Source organism: Rattus rattus, chromosome 12 (assembly GCF_011064425.1).
Source record: "Rattus rattus isolate New Zealand chromosome 12, Rrattus_CSIRO_v1, whole genome shotgun sequence".
Lineage (NCBI taxonomy): Eukaryota > Metazoa > Chordata > Mammalia > Rodentia > Muridae > Rattus > Rattus rattus.
Window position 1 is genome coordinate 21959681 of NC_046165.1, and position 8311 is coordinate 21967991.

An 8311-nucleotide genomic window follows, 5' to 3' on the forward strand; every position below is an offset into this window, starting at 1 on the left:
TCCAGTTAGCGAAAATACCTTTGTAGAGTACTGAACTATTGGCCAGGAAAGTCCAGAGCAGCGCTCACACAGTTCGTCCAAAGAAAGAAACAGATACACATAGAATAATAGCCCAACAAGTTAAAAAGAGAAATGTTCTTACTCAACTCATCAGTTTATACACAAACAAGAGATCCCCAGAAAATATTAAACTTAATAAAATATTTCACGTGCTTCTGTGAAAGTAATGTGTGCATGCGTGTGTGTGCATGTATATGTGCACTGTGCGTGTGTGTGTGTGTGTGTGTGTGTGTGTGTGTGTGAGAGAGAGAGAGAGAGAGAGAGAGAGAGAACTCTTAATAAAAGGGATAAACTTTTTTGACATCTCCTTACCCTTGAAAGGGATAATGACTTATCTATTGAATGTTTGACATTCTCTTCAGTGTTGTGAGATTTGTAACATCATGAAGATACTGCATCCCTCAAAGAGGAAGAAAATGAGATGATGGTGCTAATCCTCAAATTAAATTAAATTAAATAATAATAAAATAAAATAAAAACCATCTCGGACAACAGTGCAATCAAGTGATGTCCAAGGAAAATCAGTGTGCCGTGCAAGTTGATGCAAGCTCAACAAAGAGAGAGAGAGAGAGAGAGAGAGAGGTGTAGTCCATCATCCATCATCCTGTGGAAGCATAAACAAAAGCCATAGCTCACTCTGTGTGTTTAAAGATATAATTACTTAAGCAGCCTACTAACTAAATTTAAACATATAATTGTTTAAGGCTCTATTGTAAGCAAAAATTTTTGCAAACTCTTAAGTACATTCAGAAAAAAAATTGTTAGACTCAGCTGCAACTAGAAAAACAATCAAAAGACATCCAATAGCATTTCTCAAGTGATAAGAAAATATTCAACTATAATTCGGTCTAATTTAGACCATTAACCAATTAAATTAAAATTTCATGCCACCCTCAGAATATTAAAACCTATTTTTATTTTTTTAAAAAAACTTTTTAAAAAGCATCCATTTGATTTTCCGTAAGTATTTCCAGCTGGATATATTGTGTGTATTGAATTTCATACTCAGCGGAAAAATAACAGGTGGTCCCGTAGGCTTAATGGAGATCTGATTATAAGATCTGATTATTGTACTGCAGTAACAATATTTTCATTCTAAGTACTATAGTTCTAATATCTTTAAATATAACACCTTTTAGCTACAGTAATCTTCATCCTTAACAGAAACAATGTTGAGATAGCATTATTTTGCCCAGGATGGGTACACAGCACTGTGTCAAATTTTTACCTATGTCCTACTTTTTCAGACCTCATCCTACTACTGTAAGCAGAGGAATTAAAGGGTTCACGCCCACTGCTAAGAAACTCTAGGCAGATTTCCTTCAAGTGTTCCCAAGTGGGCTGTTATGCCATGAAGTAAAGTTCCTAAAATAATCCTAAGAGGCTGCAGTTGCAGCTGATGTAGGACATCTCTGACAAAGTGAATGGTCACTGGAATGTAACTCTCAAAATCAGACTTGAAAAACATTTGACTAGATAGTATCCCTTAGTCCTTTCAATCTAAAAACAAAGTAACAAGCCAACCAAACCATGCAGTAGGACAGGCTGAAAACCCAGTGACTTCATTTCTCCTACCTTCCATGTTCCTATATATATTTATCTTTCTCTGCCAGCTCTGTCCCCTAATACTATCTAAGGAGATGTGTATACAGCTTAGTGAGGGATAGGGAATGTATGAGGTCTATTTTGAATACAGCAGGCAGACAATTTTTAATTCTGGGATCTATGTAGGATTTTAAAAATAGGTCCAAGGTTCACTCGAACATCCAAGCTGTGTGTTATTCATGTGGCAAGTTCCAGAGAAGCAGCCAGTGTTTGTGAGCTGTCACCAATGCTGGGCTGGAATTTTTGTCGATGGGTTTGTTTTGGGGTCTTTGATCCTCATGCAAGTAACCCCTCATTCATAGCCTTGTAAGTAACCCCAGCAAAGTCACTGGATTTTCCAAAGAGAAACTAATCACACAATATAGAAAACTCTATAAGCACAAGCGAAAATTAAAATTAGCCAAAGTCACAGGGCAAGCTCTCTAAACTGAACTTACCAGAGATCTTATTTAGAAATATTTAGATACCATGATTATGGAGGGTTTATTATATACCTAAATTCTTTATGCAAACAAACAACAGGTGCATATAGGAGTTTGAATATAGAATTTGAAATTGCTTGTGCTAGATAAGGTAAATTAGTTAACTGTAGAGAAAAGTCCTTGAGTCTCTTAAAGAAATTAGTGAAGTCAGCAGCTGGAGAGACTAAGTAGTGAAGAGCATTTGTTGCTCTTGCAGAGGACCTAGGCTTGATTCCCACCATCTCCATGATAGTTCACAAAGGACGGGCTGGGTTCAGTTTCAAAGTCCCACCTTGTGGTTCACAACCATTCATAACTCCAGTTCCAGTAATTTAATACCCTCTTATGATATCCATGGGCATAAAACATGCACATGATACATATACATGCAGGCAAAACATTCACACACAGAATGGAATGAAAAAAATCTAATAAAGTGTTTTTTTAAAAAGATATTGGGGAAGCTACTCATCCTACTCACTGGACTGCAATTGGGCATATCTGGATTACTATTAGCAATGGTATTTAACCCCCTACCTCACCTGAAAAGACTTCATTTTCTCCTCTAGCAATGTCCAGCTGCTGTTAGTTTGGGGAAATATTTATGCGGGATCCACATACCTGAAGAGTTTCTCCATGCTCAAGCAATACCTACCACCTAAACCCAATAGAACTTGTCACATTTAATGCATGAATCTACGTTCTTAGTAAATGTTTTAAGAATTTAACTATGAGAGTTATCACAGAAAATATTACTAAAAGCCCAGCAAGTGTACCAGAATTTTTCAAATACTCTTTCCAACCTAACCTATGATTTAAAATTTAGCTTGTCCTAGAATGAAGGGACGCCACTTGGAAAGAATAACAGGAGAGTCATGTGTAGTTAATTAGGACAGAGTCTGTTAATTAAATACTTCTGGTAAGCTTTGCTGAACACAAACAGATACAAGGCTAACAAGCGATTCAACACATCGTTAAAACTTAGCAACTCTCAGAGTCTGACATGGCCTGAAAAAGTGAGGCGGTGTCATTCGGTGGTGGGGCATGACTTTAATCCCGGTACTCAAGAGGCAGAGACAGGAGGTTCTTTGAGTTTGAGGTCACCCTGATCTACAGAGCCCAGGACAGCCAGGGCTACACAGAGAAACCTGTATCAAAAAAAATGAGGGGGCACGTTCACTACAGATATTCACTACCTATATTTCAAAGTGTGATTTGTGTTAGTCATTAGAATTGGCTAACACTTTTCTATTTTATTATAAAATGATTACTTTATATATTTTAGATTATACCTTTCTCCCTTCTGTTTCGTCCTTCTAAACACTCCCACATACTCCACCTGCTCTTTTTCAAATTCATGGCTTTGTTTTTATTAGTTGTTGTTAATGCATATATGTATGTATAAATGCGCTCTCTCTCTCTCTCTCTCTCTCTCTCTCTCTCTCCCTCTCTCCACACACACACACACACACACACACACACACACACATATATATATATATACATATTTGATTAGAAATATGTATTTCCAAGTGCAAGTGTTGTGAGACTGTGTTTCCTAGTAAGGTCAGAAGCTACACTCACAAAGTTTCACCAATGTCATTGCCTAGGCATAGACTGAGCAAGGACAATAATGGACATGCTGCCATGGATGAGGGTCAAGTGCCAGAAGCCTCAATCATACACAAAGAACTCTAGGCAACCGAGACATGCTGAGATGAGAAATAGTCTCCCTAAGGAGAGAGTTTATGAATTGACTATCCAACACCAAATGGTCAGCCCTAAAAGCATACATAGGAGTATCGTTCTTTATGCTTTCTGTGGCAAAGTATCTAAAATGTGGACAGGATTTTCGAAGGTCAGATAATAAGGAAACTAGATAACTCAAGAACTCAAGGAACAACTGTTGAACAAAGTAGCATTTTTCACAAGAGAAACTGCCCATTTGTTGTTGTTTTGTTTAATAATGCACGCTTTTAAATTCCCATTCACAGTCTTAGCTCTACATCTGAAGCGCCCTACTCTCCCAAGCTTTCAATTATTTTCTTCCATTCCTGAATGTGCAAGAACTGTAATTGGGTTTTGTGTACAAATAACACTCACAAAAATGTGCATCTAGTGCTGGTGAACGGTGCACTGGGTTAATAACTGGCAGAGGAGAAAAAGGGCTGTTTCTTCTATTTATTTACTCACACGTTACCGGGAAGTGTTATATTCAAAATGAACATTGAAACACATTTATGTCAATATTTTCCTTCTAATAATTTGTGTACAAAATACCCTCCAACACAAAGATATTTCCTGCCTAGAAAGCAGTTAACTGCCCATTCACACAGACCTGTAAGTTTTGATTCCCATCAAAGTTCGAGTAAAAAATAATGTTAGGTTAGGGGGTGGCATGGATAAGAATGACCCCGCCCCTGCACCCCGCATAGGCTCACAGAGTTAAATGTTTGGTCCCCCGGAGAATGGCACTATTTGAAAAGATTGGGAGGTATGGCCTTGTTGGAGGAAGTGTGACACTGAGGGTAGGCTTTGAGGCTTTCAGAAGCCCACGTGAAGCCCACGGGCTCTCTCTTCCTGCTGCCCGCACACCTGGAGCTCCCAGTATCTTCTCAGCACATGCCTTCTTGCATGCAACCATCCTCACCACAAAGTTGACAATGGATTACCCCTCTAAAACTGTAAGCCAACCCCAATTAAACCTTTTTTTTTTATAAGAGTTACGTGGCCATGATGTCTCTTCACAGCACTGGAACACCGACTACGACGTGTGGGGATGGAAAAGAGTTGATTGGGGTAAGAATAGAAAAGAATGATAGCTCTACTTTCCAAGTAATTCAGATAAATATTGATACAACCGCATCTCTTTTCCTGGTTGTGTTTAGATTGTGGCCTTGGTACACCGTCTGTGATGTTCATGGAGGAATCCTCACAGCTGAGCCTAGTGATGGAAAATGACCCACACAGCCTAACGAAGCTGTAGTCAACCCCCAGGCTATGTTATCAAGTTTTAGGATGCTAACACAAAGGGCCCGAGACAGGCTACTTTAAGAAAGGGGGGGGGCTTTATTTAACTAGAAGTCTTGGAAGAAGTTGTCTAAAATCCAGCAGCTCCATGGCTCTGAGAGTCTGAGAGAAGTGACCACATTCCAAACCAAAACACGAAGGCTGATTGCCTCTATGGGATGTTTTTTGTTCTTTCTTTTCTTTGTTTGTCTTTGTCTGTAAAGCAATTTTAGCTTTATTTATATCTACCTTTGATTTCCTTTACAATCCTCTGGTTCTTCAGTGTATTAAGCGCTATGTGATTTCAAATGATACTCTAATTTGTGAGAAATTCTATGAAGTAGCCACGAAAAGGAAACAGACATCAAACTGTCTTCTCTGTGGGGAAGTCAATTTGCTTGCATAAAAATGCCTGCCCTCTCAGACGGTTCCAGGCAGCAGATTAATTGCTTCGTCTGGAAGTCTATCACTGTCAAAGAAAGATTCAAACTCAAGATTTTTCATCTTGCCTTACTTCAGCAGATCATTTATAATCAGGAAATGCATGCTGAATCCCAAAATCCTAAACACTGGACTACAAAAAAATACAACCCTTCCCTTTCAACAAGCTAGTCAAGGAGACAGAGCAAGAGACACAATGCCTGATATCATGAGAAGGTCCGGGGTAGAAGGAGAATGGCTTTGCTTATACTCACTCTGCCTTTTCTTCACCACAGTATTGATAATGGACTGCCCCTCTGAAACTGTAAGCCATATTTCTGCAATAAGGAGAGGAGTTTATGTTTCCCTGCCTTCCTTCACAGGCACATGAAAGTCCAAATAAAAAGAATGTCAAATTCTATAACAAATTAAATCACTGTAACTATTAAATTTGATGGTTGAAAATAACTAATCAACATCTAATTACTTTATTTTAAACATGAAAGATTTTTTTTTTAACCATATCAGTCAACATTTGTGTATCAGGCTCAGGACAAAGCTTAGTGGAGAGCACGTGCTTGGCCCGTTCAAGGTTCGAGGATAAACTGCCATACTGAAAATAAATAAAATGGAAAACGTTACAAATGACAATCTTTTTCCACATTTAACATCTTCATTTTGCAAACGATAAGTTTTTTTTTTAATTATCCTAACACATCAAGAAGATTCATTCCTGGTGCTTTTTCCCCCTAGAGATATTGCTATGACTATGGTATGACAATGTGTTATCCATAAATCATACCCCAGGAAATTCTTGTGCCTTGAAAGTTATTTGTAGAGTTCTGTGAAATCCATCTCTCATTTCAAAAAATATTTCTTATCCAGATCCATACCTGGTGTGCATGTTTCTTTTCCCTTCCCATGATAAAATGTCCTGACCAAAAGCAACTTGGGTAGGAAAGGAATTACTTTGGACTACAGTTCCAGAGTCTATCATAGTAGGAAAGAAATGGCTCCAGTCAGGCAAGGCATGGCCACAGGGGTAAGAAGCTGACTGACTACATTTCATCAGAACACAAGATGCAGCCAGAGCAAGTGGGGCCAGACTGTACAACCTCAACGCCTGCCTCCCTCCATTGCCTTTGTGCCAGCAAGGCTTCCCCTCCTGAAGGTTCCATAACCTTCCCAAACAGGACCACAAACTGGAGATCAAGTGTTCTAATACGTGAGCCTAGATGGTAATTTCATATGCAAACCGCATCTCCTGGTAAATCTAAGAGAATCCCTCTTCCTTTGTCAGTAGATAGGTCAGTAAGGAGCTTAAAGAACAGCTCAGATCACAAAGAATTATTAGGATATCTTCTTGGGGGGCTTTGGTTCCCGCTTATGAGAAATTTCAAGATGTGATTATATCTTAGTTGAGTTTCTGTAATAAATTACAATAAAGTGGGTCACTCGACAATTACAGAAATTCCTTTATCACAATTTTGGGAACAGGAAGTCTGAGAAGACAGACTTAACCCAGACACATTTCAAGGAGAGCCTTTTCTATTCACCTGGGTCCCATAGTATTTTATTTATTTTGTTTTGTTTTATTTTGATAAACATTATCTTGAAGCATATTTAAATACTCATATTAAAATATATAAAAATTACCTTTAAGGGTATTTGCCTAATTAAACATAGAGTGGGTAACATATTCAGTGTGATAGCTTGAATGAGATGTCCCTTATAGTCTTGTGCATTTGCATAGTCCCCACCTGGTGGTGCTGTTTGGAGCTTAGAAAATATGGCTTTAAAAGCAATCTACAGATTCAATGCAATCCCCATCAAAATTCCAACTCAACTCTTCATAGAGTTAGAAAGAGCAATTTGCAAATTCATTTGGAATAACAAAAAACCCAGGATAGCAAAAACTATCCTCAACCATAAAACAACTTCTGGGAGAATCACCATCCCTGACCTCAAGCTGCATAACAGAGCAATCATGATAAAAACTTTATGGTATTGGTACAAAGACAGGCAGGTAGATCAGTGGAATAGAATTGAAGACCCAGATATGAACCCACACACCTATGGTCAATTGATCTTTGACAAAGGAGCAAAAACCATCCAGTGGAATAAAAGATAGCATTTTCAACAAATGGTGTTGGATCAACTGGAGGTCAGCATGTAGAAGAATGTAAATCGAACCATTCTTATCACCCTGTACAAAGGTTAAGTCCAAGTGGATCAAGGACATCCACATCAAACCAGATACACTCAAACTAATAGAAGAAAAAGTGGGGAAGAACCTCAAACACATGGGCACTGGGAAATTTTTCTGAATAACACACCAATGGCTTATTCTCTAAGATCAAGAATCTACAAATGGGATAAAACTGCAAAGCTTCTGTAAGGCAAAGGATACTGTCATTAGGACAAAATAGCAGCCAACAGATTGGGAAAAGATCTTTACCAATCCTTCATCTGATAGAGGGCTAATATCCAATATATACAAAGAACTCAAGAAGTTAGACTCGAGAGAGCCAAATAACTCTATTTAAATGGGGGTTCAGAGCTAAACAAAGAATTCTCTACTGAGGAATATTGAATGGCTGAGAAACACCTAGAGAAATGTTCAGCATCCTTAGTCATCAGGGAAATGCAAATCAAAACAACCCTGAGATTCCACCTCACACCAGTGAGAATGGCTAAGATCAAAAACTCAGGTGACAGCAAATGCTGGCGAGGATGTGGAGAAAGGGGAACACTCC